The sequence below is a fragment of the Danio rerio genome, chromosome 9 (assembly GCF_052040795.2).
Source record: "Danio rerio strain M-AB ecotype USA chromosome 9, GRCz13ab, whole genome shotgun sequence".
Taxonomy (NCBI): domain Eukaryota; kingdom Metazoa; phylum Chordata; class Actinopteri; order Cypriniformes; family Danionidae; genus Danio; species Danio rerio.
This window is the reverse complement of record NC_141029.1, coordinates 7,296,177-7,316,376: the sequence shown is the minus strand read 5'-3', so window position 1 is coordinate 7,316,376 and position 20,200 is coordinate 7,296,177. Positions and strand designations below refer to the sequence as shown.

The 20,200-nt window shown below is 35.9% G+C and overlaps 1 protein-coding gene across 6 annotated transcripts in view; it reads right to left on the bottom strand.

Annotated features, from left to right (window-relative positions):
- The window catches only part of inpp4aa (inositol polyphosphate-4-phosphatase type I Aa), a 149,911-nt gene that overhangs the window by 73,837 nt on the left and 55,874 nt on the right, over positions 1 to 20,200 (bottom strand).

Here is a 20,200-nt window from a genome sequence, read left to right as displayed (position 1 = left end):
CCTTGTTAAATGGCTGCTCAATTTTTATTGGCTAATGGCGGCCATGTTTTTTGAGATATGCCAATGTCCTTATAGTATGTTATGACAACTTGGTCAAAGACACTGCATGCCAAATTTCAAGCTGATCGGAGTAATGGTTGTAAGGTTAGAGTAGTTTTTAGGTTTTTTAAACTTTATAGCGCCACCATGTGGCCAAAGTCCACGGGTTTTGCACTGTCACATTAAATTAAGCTTATACATATGTGTACCAAGTTTGGTGAGGATATCTCATTCCTTTCAAAAGTTATAGCTACAATTAGCAATTAGCTTCAATTAGCATTGAACATTGTTGTGTACTGTTTCGTGCGAGAAAAAAAAATTCAACTTTTTTTTGATAATTATTGATATTCAGTGTCCAGAGAACATTTCAGAGCTGGTTTGGTTTAGATTGGGCAAAAAACCTAGGACTAGTTCGCAAAAGTAGGTTTCAGACAAATCGCGATGTAGCGGGAAAACGGTCCAACGTAGAGAAAATCTGGGTCACTCCACTTTTGTTCGGGCTGACCCAAGGATTCCAAATTTGTAATTTTTTTGAGTCTACGACAAACGGTGTACAAATGGCGGCCAAAATATTGGGTTTTGGCGCAATAGCGCCACCTATGGGCCGATTTGGCTGATCTTCGGTGCGAACGTAGTGTACCGGAGTACTACCATCTGACCAAGTTTCAGCTCTCTCGGACTTACGGTTTGGTCTGGGCAATAGTGACTTCGGCAGAATAATAATAATAATAATAATAAAAATCCTTACAAATACAATAGGGTTTCAGCGCTTCGCGCTTGACCCCCTAAATATAGCTGCGAGCAGCAATTAACGGGGGTCAAGCAGTTTAGCAGGATAAGGTCATATAGCAGTTAGGACGCCTGTAAGTAGTTTATTCGACAATGAAATATATGATTAGAGTGTTAGAGTTTATAGATTGAGCTAACAAACGTTTGATAAAACATTCCAGAAATGCAACTTCAGTTTTTACATATTGACAAATTTCTTATGAACATTGAGTGACCGCTTTTATTTCAAATTGACCAGTGTAAACAGCCCTATGATATAATGTGCAAATTGAGTCATGGTACCTTAGACAGACATGGCATGTCAAATTTTAAGTTAATCAGATAAATGGTTACTCAGATTCAGTGATTTTACAATGTATAGCGCCATCATGTGGCCAATGTCTATGAGTTTCATGCTATGAGCTTAGACTGACCTCTTGCATATGTGTAACTAGTTTGGTGAAGATATTTTAATTCCTTCATGAGTTATGGCTATTTTAGCTCTTCTTAATAAAAATGACAAAAGAGCAGTGAATAAGCTATTAGTGATCTCCTACTGCCATCTAGTGGCCACAGTGTAATTTATTTATGTGATTACAGCCATTTAGGTGTGAATAAACATATCCCTTCTATGATTGAGCATGTTCTAACTATATAAAATGAAAAATTTGTATTTTGTTAAAATAATTAAAAATCTACAGAGTAAAAAGTGTGAAAAGCTTTGACTAAATTTGATCTTAAATGCATTAACTGTGTTCATGTCATGTCAGTTTGGGATTCAGAATGCATTACATTACATCACATTCTTTGCTACAGAGCAGTAAAATAATCAACAAGTGGTCTGTTACTGCCATTTAGTGGCCACAGTTGTGATTTTCTTTACACGTGTTTTAAAACAAGGTGTTTAATTATAGAAGCAGTTTAACCCATTAGAATTATTATGAAGAGGTTAACTGGGACTAAATATGATGTTTAATGCATAACAGTGTTTACATCATGTCAAAATGTGATTCAGAATGATCCTAAATGCAATTTCCCTGACTTTAATTTCAAAAAACAAAGGTATGCAAATGTTATGAACAAAAAAATAAGTGGTCTTGTGGTGACATCTAGTGGTTAAAAATGGTAGGTGACAGTTAAAAGTCTGTGTTATAGTGGCTAAAATGATAGAATACTGAAAATATGTGTTTTTAAGACATTTAAACATCCAAGATGGGCAAAAAAACAACAACTTGTAAATCATTTCAGTGATAGGTTTGTAAATGAAGCACATTTACTGCATTTTTAAGCCATTTTATGATGTTTTTAGAACCATTTCTACTATTATAGCGCCACCTATTGCCCGATCACCACAAAATTTTGCATGTTTATTCGCATTGATATGCCACATGTGCTCATCAATTTCTGTGATGTTTTGGGTTTTTCTTATTGTTTAACAGGCATGTAGGTTCGTGTAGACACGCCCCTTTTGTAAATGAGCCTGTTACAGCTATCTAAAATGGAAAGTTCAACTTTTTTTTGATAATTATTGATCTACTCAGTCCAGAGGTTCATATAACACTGGTTTCATTGCGATTGAGTTAAAAACCAGGGACTAGTTCGCAAAAGTAGGTTTTGTTTATATTGATGTTTTTTTAATGAACAGTTTGAGTAACAGCAGTGGTTTTAGTCTCAAACTGTTCAGTATGAGCAGACCTATCATATGATATGTAGATTAAGTGTATTTGTGAAATAGTGTTTAAATGAAGCACATTTACTTTATTTTTAAGCCATTTGGCATGTTTTTAAGACTATTTTTGCTATTATAGCGCCACCTATGGTTTGATCTTCACAAAATTTTGCAAGTTTCTTCTCATTGATATGGCACATGTGCTCACCAATTTCTGTGATGTTGTGAGTTTTCCTTATTGGTTTACAGGCATGTAGGTTAGTGTGGACACGCCCCTTTTGTAAATTAGCCTGTTACAGCTAGCCAAAAAGAAAAGTTCAACTTTTTTTTGATAATTATTGATCTACACAGTCCAGAGATTCCAACAACACTGGTTTCGTTGCGATTGAGTGAAAAACCAGGGACTAGTTCGCAAAAGTAGGTTTTTCCTATATTGATGAATATTTAACGAACGGTGTGAGTGACAGCAGTGGTTTGGGTGTCAAACTGTTTGGTATGAGCAGGCCTATCATATGATATGTATTTTGTGTGGTTGCGCAAAAGGTTGTGTGATACACAACCCATTACACACTAAAAATACGTAAAATCGCCCCCTAGTGGCCGATTTCTTTCAAAATTCTTACAGACCTCTAGGACCATGAGTCGAACATGCCCAGCGAGTTTCGTTTTGATCACTCATCGTTAACCTTGTTAAATAGCTGCTCAATTTTAATTGGCCGATGGCGGCCATGTTTTTTGAGATATGCCAATGTCCTTATAGTATGTTATGACAACTTGGTCAAAGACACTGCATGCCAAATTTCAAGCTGATTGGACTAGTGGCTGTAAGGTTAGAGTAATTTTTATATTTTTTTAGCTTTATAGCGCCACCATGTGGCCAAAGTCTGCGGGTATTGCAGTGTCACCTCAAATTGAGGTTATGCATGTGTGTACTAAGTTTGGTGAAGATATCTCATTTCGTTCAAAAGTTATAGCTGCAATTAGCATTTAGCTTCAATTAGCATCGAACATTGTTGTGCACTGTTTCGCGTGAGAATAAAAATGTCAACTTTTTTTTGATAATTATTGATATTCAGTGTCCAGAGAACATTTGAGAGCTGGTCTGGTTTAGATTGAGTGTAAAACCTAGGACTAGTTCGCAAAAGTAGGTTTCGGACAAATCGCGATGTAGCGGGAAAACGGTGCGTCGTAGAGAAAAAATTTCTGCTATACACTTTTGTTGGGGCTAACCCAAGGATTGAAAAAATGTAAAGTTTTTGAGTCTACGACAAACGGTGAACGTATAGCGGCCAAAAATGTCCAAAATCTTGGTTTTTGGCGCCATAGCGCCACCTATGGTCCGATTTGGTTGATCTTTGGTGAGAATGTAGTGTACCGGAGTACTACCATCTGGCCAAGTTTCAGCTCTCTCGGCCTTACGGTTTGGTCTGGGCAATAGTGACTTTGGCAGAATAATAATAATAATAATAATAATAAAAATCTTAACAAAAACAATAGGGTTTCAGCGCTTCGCGCTTGACCCCCTAAATATAGCTGCGAGCAGCAATTAACGGGGGTCAAGCAGTTTAGCAGGGTAAGGTCATATAGCAGTTAGGACGCCTGTAAGTAGTTTATTCGACAACGAAATATACGATTAGAGTGTTAAAGTTTATAGATTGAGCTAACAAATGTTTGATTAAACATTCCAGAGAAGCAACTTCGATTTTTACATATTGACAAATTTTTAATGAACATTTCGAGTGACCGCTTTTATGTCAAAGTGACCAGTATAAGCAGCCCTATGATATAATGTGTAGATCGAGTCATGGCACCTTAGACAAAGACACGACATGTCAAATTTTAAGTTAATCAGATAAATGGTTACTCAGATACAGTGATTTTACATTGTATAGCGCCATCATGTGGCCATTGTCTACGAGTTTTATGCTATGACCTTAGACTGACCTCTTGCATATGTGTAACAAGTTTGGTGAAGATATTTTAATTCCTTCATGAGTTATGGCTATTTTAGCTCTTCTTAATCAAAATGACAAAAGAGCAGTGAATAAGCTATTAGTGATCTCCTACTGCCATCTAGTGGCCACAGTGTAATTTATTTATGTGATTACAGCCATTTAGGTGTGCATAAACATATCCCTTCTATAATTGAGCATGTTCTAACTGTATAAAATGAAAAATTTGTATTTTATTAAAATAATTATAAATCTACAGAGTAAAAAGTGTAAAAAGCTTTAACTAAATTTGATCTTCAATGCATTAACTGTGTTCATGCCATGTCAGTTTGGGATTCAGAATGCATTACATAACATTACATTACATTCTTTGCTATAGAGCAGTAAAATAAACAATAAGTGGTCTGTTACTGCCATCTAGAAGCCACAGTTGTGATTTTCTTTACACATGTTTTAAAACAATGTGTTTAATCATAGAACCAGTTTTACCTATTAGAATTATTATGAAGAGGTAAACTGGGACCAAATTAGATGTTTAATGCATAACAGTGTTTACATCAGGTCAAAATATTATTCAGAATGATCCTAAATGCAATTTCCCTAACTTTAAACTCAAAAAATGTAAAACAACAAAGGCATGCAAATGTTATGAACAATAAATAAGTGGTCTTGTTGTGACATCTAGTGGTTAGAAATGGTAGGTGACAGTTAAAAGTCTGTGTTATAGTGGCTAAAATGATAGAATACTGAAAATATGTTTTTGAGACCTTTAAACATCCAAGATGGACAAAAAAAAAAAACTTATAAATCATTTCAGTGAAAAGTGTGTAAATGAAGAACATTTACTTCATTTTTAAGCCATTTTAGCATGTTTTTAGAACCATTTTCACTATTATAGCGCCACCTATTGCCCAATCTCCACAAAATTTTGCATGTTTATTCACATTGATATGCCACATCTGCTCACCAATTTCTGTGATGTTTTGGGTTTTCCTTATTGGTTGACAGGCATGTAGGTTCGTGTAGACACGCCCCTTTTGTAAATGAGCCTGTTACAGCTATCTAAAATGGAAAGTTCAATTTTTTTTGATAATTATTGATCTACTCAGTCCAGAGGTTCATACAACACTGGATTCGTTGCGATTGAGTTAAAAACCAGGGACTAGTTCGCAAAAGTAGGTTTTGTTTATATTGATGGTTTTTTAATAAACAGTTTGAGTAACAGCAGTGGTTTTAGTGTCAAACTGTTCAGTATGAGCAGACCTATCATATGGTATGTAGATGAAGTGTATTTGTGAAATAGTGTTTAAATGAAGCACATTTACTTTATTTTTAAGCCATTTGGCATGTTTTTAAGACTATTTTTGCTATTATAGCGCCACCTATGGTTTGATCTTCACAAAATTTTGCAAGTTTCTTCTCATTGATATGGCACATGTGCTTACCAATTTCTGTGATGTTGTGAGTTTTCCTTATTGGTTTAGAGGCATGTAGGTTCGTGTGGACACGCCCCTTTTGTAAATTAGCCTGTTACAGCTAGCCAAAGTGAAAAGTTCAACTTTTTTTTGATAATTATTAATCTACACAGTCCAGAGATTCTAACAACACTTGTTTCGTTGCGATTGAGAGAAAAACCAGGGACTAGTTCGCAAAAGTAGGTTTTTCCTATATTGATGAATATTTAATAAACGGTGCAAGTGACAGCAGTGGTTTTAGTGTCAAACTGTTCGGTATGAGCAGGCCTATCATATGATATGTATTTTGTGTGGTTTTGCAAAAGGTTGTGTGATACACAACCCATTACACCTTAAAATTGCGTAAAATCGCCCCCTAGTGGCCGATTTCTTTCAAAATTCTTACAGATCTCTAGGTCCATAAGTCGAACATACCCAGCGAGTTTCGTTCCGATCGCTGATCGTTAACCTTGCTAAATGGCTGCACAATTTTAATTGGCTAATGGCGGCCATGTTTTTTGAGATGTGCCATTGTCCTTATAATATGTCATGGCAAACTGGTCAAAGACACTGCATGCCAAATTTCAAGCTGATCGGGCAAACGGTTGTAAGGTTAGGGTCATTTTATGGTTTTTAAGCTTTATAGCGCCACCATGTGGCTAAAGTCCACTGTTTTTGCAGTGTCACATCAAATTGAGCTTATACATGTGTGTACCAAGTTTGGTGATGATATCTCATTCCGTTCAAAAGTTATAGCTCCAATTAGCATTTAGCTTCAATTAGCATTGAACATTGTTGTGTACTGTTTCGAGTGAGAATAAAAATTTCAACTTTTTTTTGATAATTATTGATATTCAGTGTCTAGAGAACATTTGAGAGCTGGTTTGGTTTAGATTGAGTGAAAAACCTAGGACTAGTTCGTAAAAGTAGGTTTCGGATAAATCGCGATGTAGCAGGAAAACGGTGCGTCGTAGAGCAAAAAGTTCTGATATACACTTTTGTTCAGGTTAACCCAAGGATTCAAAAAATATAAAGTTTTTGAGTCTACGACAAACGGTGAACGAATAGCGGCCAAAAATGTCCAAAAAGTGTTTTTTTGGTGCCATAGCGCCACCTATGGTCTGATTTGGCTGATCTTTGGCCAGAACGTAGTGTACCGGGGTACTACCATCTGGCCAAGTTTCAGCTCTCTCGGCCTTACGGTTTGGTCTGGGCAATAGTGACTTCGGCAGAATAATAATAATAATAATAATAATAATAATAATAAAAATCTTAACAAAAACAATAGGGTTTCAGCGCTTCGCGCTTGACCCCCTAAATATAGCCGCAAGCGGCGATTAACGGGGTTCGAGCATTTGGCAACCTAATTGCCATTTAGGCAGTTTAGATGTAGGACAACCCAACATTTCAGGCTGATCCTGCAGAAATCCATCATGGAATGTAATAAATGGAAAAAATATAAAGCATCAATGAATAAAGTGGTAACCAGGGACTAAATCAGCTTTTAAATGCAATAACAGAGTTTATACCATGCCAAGATGTGATTCAGAATGATCTTTAATGGAATTTTAGTGACTTTGAACCAACATTATGAGGTCTTGTGCTGTCATCTAGTGGTTTATATTAGTAATGCATGTTTAGGCCCTATGCGGAAGCATATAAACACACTGTGCTCTTTAGATAAATATATTAAGCTCATTTATGAACAAAGTTTAATTGCTTTTTTGTTTTTTTATATTTACTGATTTAGACAGTGATTTTGTTCAATTTAAACAAAAAAGCAAGACAAGCTTTTTAAAGTAGTTTTTTTTTTAATAATGGTAAATAATAAATGGATGGTTTGAGTTACTGCAGTGGATTTTGTGTCAAAGTGATCAGGATAAGCAGGCCTGTCATATATTATGTCAGATTAAGTATATTTGTGAAAAGCTGTCTACAATAAACACATACAATACAAATTATGGTCAAATAGCTGTGAAAATCAGTGTTTTTGATACCTTTTCTACTGTTATAGCGCCACCTATTGACCTATCTTCACAAAATTTTGCATGCTTGTTAGGAATCACATCTCAGATGTGCATACCTGATTACATGACGTTTTGAGTTTTCTTTTTGCATATACATGCATTTAGGTCAATGTAAGACACACCCCTTTTGTTAATGAGCCATTTATAGCTACCAAAAGTGGAAAGTTCAACTCATTTCAATAACTATTGATCGGCTCAGTTCAGAGATTCATACAACACTGGTTTTGTGGTGATTGAGTGAAAAACCAGGGACTAGTTCGCAAAAGTAGGTTTTTCATATATTAATTAATATTTAATAAAAAGATTGAGTGACATCAGTGGTTTTAGTGTCAGACTGTTCGGGATGAGCAGGCCTATCATATGATATGTATCTTGTGTGGCTGTGCAAAACTTTATGTAATAACCAATCAATTACATTCTCAAAAAAAACCAAAATCGCCCCCTAGTGGTGGATTTCTTTTAAAATTCTTACAGACCTCTAGGACCATGAGTCGAACATGCCCATCGAGTTTCGTTCCGATCACTCATCGTTAACCTAGTTTAATGGTTGTTTAATCTTAATTGGCTAATGGCAGCCATGTTTTTTGAGATATGCCAATGTCCTTATAGTATGTCATGACACGTTAGACAAAGACACTGCATGCCAAATTTCAAGCTGATTGGACAAATGGTTGTGAGGTTAGAGTAATTTTTATGTTTTTTAAGCTATATAGCGCCACCATGTGGCCAAAGTTTGCGAGTTTTGCACTGTGACCTCAAATTGACCTTATACATGTGTGTACCAAGTTTGATAAAGATATCTCAATCCGTTCAAAAGTTACAGCTACAATTAGCTTTTAGCTTACATTAGCATGTTACATTTTTGCGTACGGTTTCGCGTGAAATCAACATTTCAACTTTCTTTCAATAACTTTTGCTATTCAGTGTCAAGAGAACATTTCTACACTGGTTTGGTTCAGATTGGGTGAAAACCCTAGGACTAGTTCGCAAAAGTAGGTGTCGGACAAATCGCGATGTAGCGGAAAAACGGTGCGTCGTAGAGAAAATCTGAGTCACTCCACTTTTGTTCAGGCTGACCCAACGATTCCAAATATGTAAAGTTTTTGAGCCTACGACAAACGGTTTAGAAATGGCGGCCAAATTGCTAAATTTTTTTTGTTTTTAGCGCTGTAGCGCCACCTATGGCCCGATTTTGACGAGCCTTTGGATCTGAGTAGCGGTGAGGAGTACTACCATCTGACCAAGTTTGAAGCCAATAGGCCTTACGGTTTGGCCTGGGCAATAGTGATTATGGCAGAAGTAAAATAATAATAATAATAATAAATATAGCCGCAAGCGGCGATTAACGGGGTTCGAGCATTTGGCAACCTAATTGCCATTTAGGCAATTTAGATGTAGGACAACCCAAAATTTAATTCTGACCCTAAAGAAATCCATGATGGAATGTAATAAATGGAAAATTATAAAGCCTACATGAATAAAGTGGTAACCTGGGACTAAAATAGCTTTTAAATGCAATAACAGAGCTTATACCATGTCAAGATGTGATTCAGAATGATCTTAAATGGAAATTTAGTGACTTTAAACCAACATTATGAGGTCTTGGGCTGTCATCTAGTGGTTTATATTAGTAATGCATGTTTAGATCCTTTGCAGAGGCATATGAGCACACACTCTGCTCTTTAGATAAATATATCAAGCTCATTTATGCACAAAAGTTCAATTGTTTTTCATAATTACTGATTTAGACAGTCCAGACATTTATACAACAATGATTTTGTTCAATTTGAGCAAAAAAGTAGGGACAAGTTCCTAAAAGTATTGTTTGAAATAATGGTGAATAATAAATGGATGGTCTGAGTTACAGCAGTGGATTTTGTGCCAAAGTGATCAGAATGTGCAGGCCTGTCATATAATATGTCAGATCAAGTATATTCGTGAAAAGCTGTCTACAATGAACACATATTATACAAATTATGGTCAAATAGCAATGAAAATCAGTGTTTTTCAGACCTTTTCTACTGTTATAGCGCCACCTATTGACCTATCTTCACAAAATTTAGCATGCTTGTTAAGAATCACATCTCAGATGTGCATACCTGATTTCATGAAGTTTTGAGTTTTCCCTAGGCATTTACAGGTATGTAGGTCAATAAAGACACACCCCTTTTGTTACTGAGCCATTTATAGCTACCAAAAGAGGAAAATTCAACTCATTTCAATAACTTTTGATGTGCTCAGTTCAGAGATTCATACAACACTGGTTTCGTGGTGATTGAGCGAAAAACCAGGGACAAGTTCGCAAAAGTAGATTTTTCATACATTAATTAATATTTAATGAACAGATGAGTTGACATCAGTGGTTTTAGTGTCAGACTGTTCAGTATGAGCAGGCCTATCATATGATATGTAGTTTGTGTGGCTGTCCAAAACTTTGTGTAATAACCAATCAATTACAACCTCAAAAAACACAAAATCGCCCCCTAGTGGCGGATTTCTTTCAAAATTCTTACAGACCTCTTGGACCATGAGTCGAACATGCCCACCGAGTTTCGTTCCGATCACTCATCGTTAACCTAGTTTAATGGCTGTTTAATCTTAATTGGCTAATAGCGGCCATGTTTTTTGAGATATGCCAATGTCCTTATAGTATGTCATGACACGTTAGACAAAGACACTGCATGCCAAATTTCAAGCTGATTGGACTAATGGTTGTGAGGTTAGAGTAATTTTTATGTTTTTGAAGCTCTATAGCGCCACCATGAGGCCAAAGTTTGCGGGTTTTGCATTGTGACCTCAAATTGACCTTATACATGTGTGTACCAAGTTTGATGAAGATATCTCAATCCGTTCAAAAGTTACAGCTACAATTAGCTTTTAGCTTACATTAGCATGTTACGTTTTTGCGTACGGTTTCGCGTGAAATCAACATTTCAACTTTCTTTCAATAACTTTTGCTATTCAGTGTCCAGAGAACATTTCTACACTGGTTTGGTTAAGATTGGGTGAAAACCCTAGGACTAGTTCGCAAAAGTAGGTGTCGGACAAATCGCAATGTAGCGGAAAAACGGTGCGTCGTAGAGAAAATCTGAGTGACTCCACTTTTGTTCAGGCTGACCCAACGATTCCAAAAGTGTAAAGTTTTTGAGCCTACGACTAACGGTTGAGAAATGGCTGCCAAATTACTAAATTTTTTTTGTTTTTAGCGCTGTAGCGCCACCTATGGCCCGATTTTGACGAGCCTTTGGATCTGAGTAGCGGTGAGGAGTACTACCATCTGACCAAGTTTGAAGCCAATAGGCCTTACGGTTTGGCCTGGGCAATAGTGATTATGGCAGAAGTAAAATAATAATAATAATAATAAATATAGCCGCAAGCGGCGATTAACGGGGTTCGAGCATTTGGCAACGTAACTGCCATTTAGGCAATTTAGATGTAGGACAACCCAACATTTAAGGCTGACCCTAAAGAAATCCATGATGGAATGTAATAAATGGAAAAAATATAAAGCCTACATAAATAATGTGGTAACCTATGACTAAATCAGCTTTTAAATGCAATAACAGAGTTTATACCATGTCAAGATGTGATTCAGAATGATCTTTAATGGAAATTTAGTGACTTTAAACCAACATTATGAGGTCTTGTGCTGTCATCTAGTGGTTTATATTAGTAATGCATGTTTAGATCCTTTGTGGAAGCATATGAACACACTGTGCTCTTTAGATAAATATATCAAGCTCATTTATGCACAAAAGTTCAATTGTTTTTTATAATTACTGATTTAGACAGTGCAGACATTTGTACAACACTGATTTTGTTCAATTTGAGCAAAAAAGCAGGGACGAGTTCCTAAAAGTATTGTTTAAAATAATGGTGAATAATAAATGGATGGTCTGAGTTACAGCAGTGGATTTCATGCCAAAGTGATCAGAATGTGCAGGCCTATCATATAATATGTCAGATCAAGTATATTTGTAAAAAGCTGTCTACAATAAACACATATTATACAAATTATGGTCAAATAGAAATGGAAATCAGTGTTTTTGAGACCTTTTCTACTGTTACAGCGCCACCTATTGACCTATCTTCACAAAATTCTGTATGCTTGTTAAGAATCACATCTCAGATGTGCATACCTGATTTCACGAAGTTTTGAGTTTTCCTTATGCATTTACATGCATTTAGGTCAATATAAGACACACCCCTTTTGTAAATGAGCCATTTACAGCTGCCAAAAGAGGAAATTTCAAGTCATTTCAATAACTATTGATCTGCTCAGTTCAGAGATTCATACAACACTGGTTTCGTGGTGATTGAGCGAAAAACCAGGGACTAGTTCGCAAAAGTAGGTTTTTCATATATTAATTAATATTTAATGAACAGATTGAGTGACATCAGTGGTTTTAGTGTCAGACTGTTCGGTATGAGCAGGCCTATCATATGATATGTATTTTGTGTGGCTGTGCAAAACTTTATGTAATAACCAATCAATTACAACCTCAAAAAACACAAAATCGCCCCCTAGTGGCGGATTTCTTTCAAAATTCTTACAGACCTCTAGGACCATGAGTCGAACATGCCCACCGAGTTTCGTTCTGATCACTCATCGTTAACCTAGTTTAATGGTTGTTTAATCTTAATTGGCTAATGGCGGCCATGTTTTTTGAGATATGCCAATGTCCTTATAGTATGTCATGACACGTTAGACAAAGACACTGCATGCCAAATTTCAAGCTGATTGGACTAATGGTTGTGAGGTTAGAGTAATTTTTATGTCTTATAGGCTTTATAGCGCCACCATGAGGCCAAAGTTTGCGGGTTTTGCACTGTGACCTCAAATTGACCTTATACATGTGTGTACCAAGTTTGATGAAGATATCTCAATCCGTTCAAAAGTTACAGCTACAATTAGCTTTTAGCTTACATTAGCATGTTACATTTTTGCGTACAGTTTCGCGTGAAATCATCATTTCAACTTTCTTTCAATAACTTTTGCTATTCAGTGACCAGAGAACATTTCTACACTGGTTTGGTTCAGATTGGGTGAAAACCCTAGGACTAGTTCGCAAAAGTAGGTTTCGGACAAATCGCGATGTAGCGGAAAAACGGTGTGTCGTAGAGAAAATCTGAGTGACTCCACTTTTGTTCGGGCTGACCCAACGATTCCAAATATGTAAAGTTTTTGAGCCTACGACAAACGGTTTAGAAATGGCGGCCAAATTACTAATTTTTTTTAGTTTTTAGCGCTGTAGCGCCACCTATGGCCCGATTTTGACGAGCCTTTGGATCTGAGTAGCGGTGAGGAGTACTACCATCTGACCAAGTTTGAAGCCAATAGGCCTTACGGTTTGGCCTGGGCAATAGTGATTATGGCAGAAGTAAAATAATAATAATAATAATAATAATAATAATAATAATAAATATAGCCGCAAGCGGCGATTAACGGGGTTCGAGCATTTGGCAAACTAATTGCCATTTAGGCAATTTGGATGTAGGACAACCCAACATTTAAGGCTGACCCTAAAGAAATCCATGATGTAATGTAATAAATGGTAAAAATATAAAGCCTACATAAATGAAGTGGTAACCTGGTACTAAATCAGCTTTTAAATGCAATAACAGAGTTTATGCCATGTCAAGATGTGATTCAGAATGATCTTTAATGGACATTTAGTGACTTTAAACCAACATTATGAGGTCTTGTGCTGTCATCTAGTAGTTTATATTAGTAATGCATGTTTAGATCCTTTGTGGAAGCATATGAACACACTGTGCTCTTCAGATAAATATATCAAGCTCATTTATGCACAAAAGTTCAATTGTTTTTCATAATTACTGATTTAGACAGTGCAGACATTTGTACAACATTGATTTTGTTCAATTTGAGCAAAAAAGCAGGGACGAGTTCCTAAAAGTATTGTTTGAAATAATGGTGAATAATAAATGGATGGTTATAGTTACAGCTGTGGATTTAGTGCCAAAGTGATCAGAATGTGCAGGCCTATCATATATTATGTCAGATCAAGTATATTTGTGAAAAGCTGTCTACAATAAACACATATTATACAAATTATGGTCAAATAGCAATGGAAATCAGTGTTTTTGAGACCTTTTCTACTGTTATAGCGCCACCTATTGACCTATCTTTACAAAATGTTGCATGCTTGTTAAAAATCACATTTCAGATGTACATACCTGATTTCACGAAGTTTTGAGTTTTCCTTATGCATTTACATGCATTTAGGTCAATATAAGACACACCCTTTTTGTAAATGAGCCATTTATAGCTGCCAAAAGAGGAAAGTTCAACTCATTTCAATAACTATTGATCTGCTCAGTTCAGAGATTCATACAACACTGGTTTCGTGGTGATTGAGCGAAAAACCAGGGACTAGTTCGCAAAAGTAGGTTTTTCATATATTAATTAATATTTAATAAAAAGATTGAGTGACATCAGTGGTTTTAGTGTCAGACTGTTCGGTATGAGCAGGCCTATCATATGATATGTATTTTGTGTGGCTGTGCAAAACTTTATGTAATAACCAATCAATTACATTCTCAAAAAAACCAAAATCGCCCCCTAGTGGCGGATTTCTTTCAAAATTCTTACAGACCTCTAGGACCATGAGTCTAACATGCCCACCGAGTTTCGTTCTGATCACTCATCGTTAACCTAGTTTATTGGTTGTTTAATCTTAATTGGCTAATGGCGGCCATGTTTTTTGAGATATGCCAATGTCCTTATAGTATGTCATGACATGTTAGACAAAGACACTGCATGCCAAATTTCAAGCTGATTGGACAAATGGTTGTGAGGTTAGAGTAATTTTTATGTTATTTAAGCTTTATAGCGCCACCATGTGGCCAAAGTTTGCGGGTTTTGCAGTGTCACCTCAAATTAACCTTATACATTTGTGTACCAAGTTTGATAAAGATATCTCAATCCGTTCAAAAGTTACAGCTAAAATTAGCTTTTAGCTTACATTAGCATGTTACATTTTTGCGTACGGTTTCGCGTGAAATCAACATTTCAACTTTCTTTCAATAACTTTTGCTATTCAGTGTCCAGAGAACATTTCTACACTGGTTTGGTTCAGATTGGGTGAAAACCCTAGGACTAGTTCGCAAAAGTAGGTGTCGGACAAATCGCGATGTAGCGGAAAAACGGTGCGTCGTAGAGAAAATCTGAGTGCCTCCACTTTTGTTCGGGCTGACCCAAGGATTCCAAATATGTAAAGTTTTTGAGCCTACGACAAACGGTTTAGAAATGGCGGCCAAATTACTAAATTTTTTTTGTTTTTAGCGCTGTAGCGCCACCTATGGCCCGATTTTGACGAGCCTTTGGATCTGAGTAGCGGTGAGGAGTACTACCATCTGACCAAGTTTGAAGCCAATAGGCCTTACGGTTTGGCTTGGGCAATAGTGATTATGGCAGAAGTAAAATAATAATAATAATAATAATAATAATAATAATAATAATAATAAAAATTCTTACAAAAACAATAGGGTTTCAGCGCTTCGCGCTCGAACCCCTAATAAAAATTCTTACAAAAACAATAGGGTTTCAGCGCTTCGCGCTCGAACCCCTAAATATAGCTGCGAGCAGCAATTCACGGGGGTCAAGCGGTTTAGCAAGGTAAGGTCATATAGCAGTTAGGACGCCTGTAAGTAGTTTATTCGACAACGAAATATACGATTAGAGTGTTAAAGTTTATAGATTGAGCTAACAAATGTTTGATTAAACACTCCAGAGAAGCAACTTCGATTTTTACATATTGACGAATTTTTAATGAACATTTCGAGTGACCGCTTTTATGTCAAAGTGACCAGTATAAGCAGCCCTGTGATATAATGTGTAGATCGAGTCATGGCACCTTAGACAAAGACACAACATGTAAAATTTCTTGTTAATCAGATAAATGGTTACTCAGATACAGTGATTTTACAATGTATAGCGCCATCATGTGGCCATTGTCTACGAGTTTTATGCTATGACCTTAGACTGACCTCTTGCATATGTGTAACAAGTTTGGTGAAGATATTTTAATTCCTTCATGAGTTATGGCTATTTTAGCTCTTCTTAATAAAAATGACAAAAGAGCAGTGAATAATCTATTAGTGATCTCCTACTGCCCTCTAGTGGCCACGGTGTAATTTATTTATGTGATTACAGCCATTTAGGTGTGCATAAACATATCCCTTCTATAATTGAGCATGTTCTAACTGTATAAAATGAAAAAATTGTATTTTATTACAATAATTAAAAATCTACAGAGTAAAAAGTGTGAAAAGCTTTAACTAAATTTGATCTTAAATGGATTAACTGTGTTCAGGCCATGTCAGTTTGGGATTCAGAATGCATTACATAACATTACATTACATTCTTTGCTATAGAGCAGTAAAATAAACAATAAATGTTCTGTTACTGCCATCTAGAAGCCACAGTTGTGATTTTCTTTACATGTTTTAAAACAAGGTGTTTAATTATAGAACCAGTTTTACCTATTAGAATTATTATGAAGAGGTTAACTGGGACCAAATAAGATGTTTAATGCATAACAGTGTTTACATCAGGTCAAATTATGATTCAGAATGATCCTAAATGCAATTTCCCTGACTTTAAACTCAAAAAATGTAAAACAACAAAGGTATGCAAATGTTATGAACAATAAATAAGTGGTCTTGTTGTGACATCTAGTGGTTAGAAATGGTAGGTGACAGTTAAAAGTCTGTGTTATAGTGGTTAAAATGATAGAATATTGAAAATGTGTTTTTGAGACCTTTAAAACATCCAAGATGGACAAAAAAATAACTTATAAATCATTTCAGTGATAGGTGTGTAAATGAAGCACATTTACTTCACTTTTAAGCCATTTTAGCATGTTTTCAGAACCATTTCCACTATTATAGCGCCACCTATTGCCCGATCTCCACAAGATTTTGCATGTTTATTCACATTGATATGCCACATCTGCTCACCAAATTCTGTGATGTTTTCAGTTTTCCTTATTGGTTTACAGGCATGTAGGTTCGTGTAGACACGCCCCTTTTGTCAACAAGCCTTTTACAGCTATCCAAAATGGAAAGTTCCACATTTTTTTGATAATTATTGATCTACTCAGTCCAGAGGTTTATACAACACTGGTTTCGTTGCGATTGAGTTAAAAACCAGGGACTAGTTCGCAAAAGTAGGTTTTGTTTATATTGATGGTTTTTTAATGAACGGTGTGAGTGACAGCAGTTGTTTTAGTCTCAAACTGTTCAGTATGAGCAGACCTATCATATGATATGTAGATTAAGTGTTTTTTGTGAAATGGTGTGTAAATGAAGCACATTTACTTTATTTTAAAGCGATTTAGTATTATTTAAAGACTATTTTTGCTATTATAGCGCCACCTATGGTTTGATCTTCACAAAATTTAGCAAGTTTCATCTCGATGATATGCCACATGTGTTCACCAATTTCTGTGTTGTTTTGGGCTTTCCTTATTGGTTTAGAGGCATGTAGGTTTGTGTGGACACGCCCCTTTTGTAAATTAGCCTGTTACAGCTAGCCAAAGTGAAAAGTTCAACTTTTTTTGATAATTATTGATCTACACAGGCCAGAGATTCCAACAACACTGGTTTCGTCGCGATTGAGTGAAAAACCAGGGACTAGTTCGCAAAAGTAGGTTTTTCCTATATTGATGAATATTTAACGAACGGTGTAAGTGACAGCAGTGGTTTTAGTCTCAAACTGTTCAGTATGAGCAGACCTATCATATGATATTTAGATTAAGTGTTTTTTGTGAAATAGTATGTAAATGAAGCAAATTGACTTTTTTTTAAAGCGATTTAGCATTATTTAAAGACTATTTTTGCAATTATAGCGCCACCTATGGTTTGATCTTCACAAAATTTTGCAGGTGTCTTCTCATTGAAATGGCACATGGGCTTACCAATTTCTGTGATGTTGTAAGTTTTCCTTATTGGTTTACAGGCATGTAGGTTCGTGTGGACACGCCCCTTTTGTAAATTAGCCTGTTACAGCTAGCCGAAGTGAAAAGTTCAACTTTTTTTTGATAATTATTGATCTACATAGTCCAGAGATTCTAACAACACTGGTTTCGTTGCGATTGAGTGAAAAACCAGGGACTAGTTCGCAAAAGTAGGTTTTTCATATGTTGATAAATATTTAATAAACGGTGTAAGTGACAGCAGTGGTTTGAGTGTCAAACTGTTCGGTAGGAGCAGGCCTATCATATGATATGTATTTTGTGTGGTTTTGCAAAAGGTTGTGTGATATACAACCCATTACACCTTAAAATTGCGTAAAATCGCCCCCTAGTGGCCGATTTCTTTCAAAATTCTTACAGACCTCTAGGTCCATAAGTCGAACATACCCAGCGAGTTTCGTTCCGATCGCTGATCGTTAACCGTGCTAAATGGCTGCACAATTTTAATTGGCTAATGGCGGCCATGTTTTTTGAGATGTGCCATTGTCCTTATAATATGTCATGGCAAACTGGTCAAAGACAATGCATGACAAATTTCAAGCTGATCGGACAAACGGTTGTAAGGTTAGGGTCATTTTATGGTTTTTAAGTTTTATAGCGCCACCATGTGGCCAAAGTCCGCTGTTTTTGCACTGTCACATCAAATTGAGCTTATACATGTGTGTACCAAGTTTGGTGATGATATCTCATTTCGTTCAAAAGTTATAGCTCCAATTAGCATTTAGCTTCAATTAGCGTCGAACATTGTTGTGTACTGTTTCGAGTGAGAATAAAAATTTCAACTTTTTTTTGATAATTATTGATATTCAGTGTCCAGAGAACATTTGAGAGCTGGTTTGGTTTAGATTGAGTGAAAAACCTAGGACTAGTTTGCAAAAGTAGGTTTCGGATAAATCGCGATGTAGCGGGAAAACGGTGCGTCGTAGAGCAAAAATTTCTGCTATACACTTTTGTTCAGGTTAAGCCAAGGATTCAAAAAATGTAAAGTTTTTGAGTCTACGACAAACGGTGAACGAATAGTGGCCAAAAATGTCCAAAAAGTGTTTTTTTAGCGCCATAGCGCCACCTATGGTCTGATTTGGCTGATCTTTGGCCAGAACGTAGTGTACCGGGGTACTACCTTCTGGCCAAGTTTCAGCTCTCTCGGCCTTACGGTTTGGTCTGGGCAATAGTGACTTCGGCAGAATAATAATAATAATAATAATAATAAATATAGCTGCAAGCAGCAATTAACGGGGGTCAAGCGGTTTAGCAGGGTAAGGTCATATAGCAGTTAGGACGCCTGTAAGTAGTTTATTTGACAATGAAATATATGATTACAGTGTTAGAGTTTATAGATTGAGCTAACAAATGTTTGATTAAACACTCCAGAGAAGCAACTTGGATTTTTACATATTGACAAAATTTTAATGAACATTTCGAGTGACCGCTTTTATGTCAAAGTGACCAGTATAAGCAGCCCTATGATATAATGTGTAGATCGAGTCATGGCACCTCTTGCATAAGTGTAACAAGTTTGGTGTAGATATTTCAATCCATTCATGAGTTATGGCTATTTTAGCTCTTCCCAACAAAAATGACAAAACTATATAACTATATAAACTAATAATTTTGTGTTTTATTAAAAGAATTTAAAAATCTACAGAGTAAAAGGTGTGACAAGCTTAGACAAAATTTAATCTTAAATGCATTAACTGTGTTCAGTTCATGTCAATCTGGGATTCAGAATGCATTACATAACATAACATTACATCACATTCTTTGCTACAGAGCAGTAAAATAAACTATAAACTATAAGTGGTCTGTTACTGCCATCTAGTGGCCACAGTTGTGATTTTCTTTACAAATGTTTTAAAACAAGGTGTTTATTTATAGAACCAGTTTTGCCTATTAGAATTATTACACAGAGGTTAACTGTGACCAAATTAGATGTTTAATGCATAACAGTGTTTACATCAAGTGAAATGCATCCCTGACTTTAAACTAAAAAAAAATGTAGAACAACAAAGGTATGCAAATGTTATGAACAATAAATAAGTGGTCTTGTTGTGACATCTAGTGGTTAGAAATGGTAGGTGACAGGTCAAAGTCTGTGTTATAGTGGCTAAAATGATAGAATACTGAAAATATGTGTTTATGAGACCTTTAAACATCCAAGATGGGCAAAAAAATTAACTTATAAATCATTTCAGTGATAAGTGTGTAAATGAAGCACATTTACTTCATTTTTAAGCCATTTTAGCATGTTTTTAGGACCATTTCCACTATTATAGCGCCACCTATTGCCCAATCT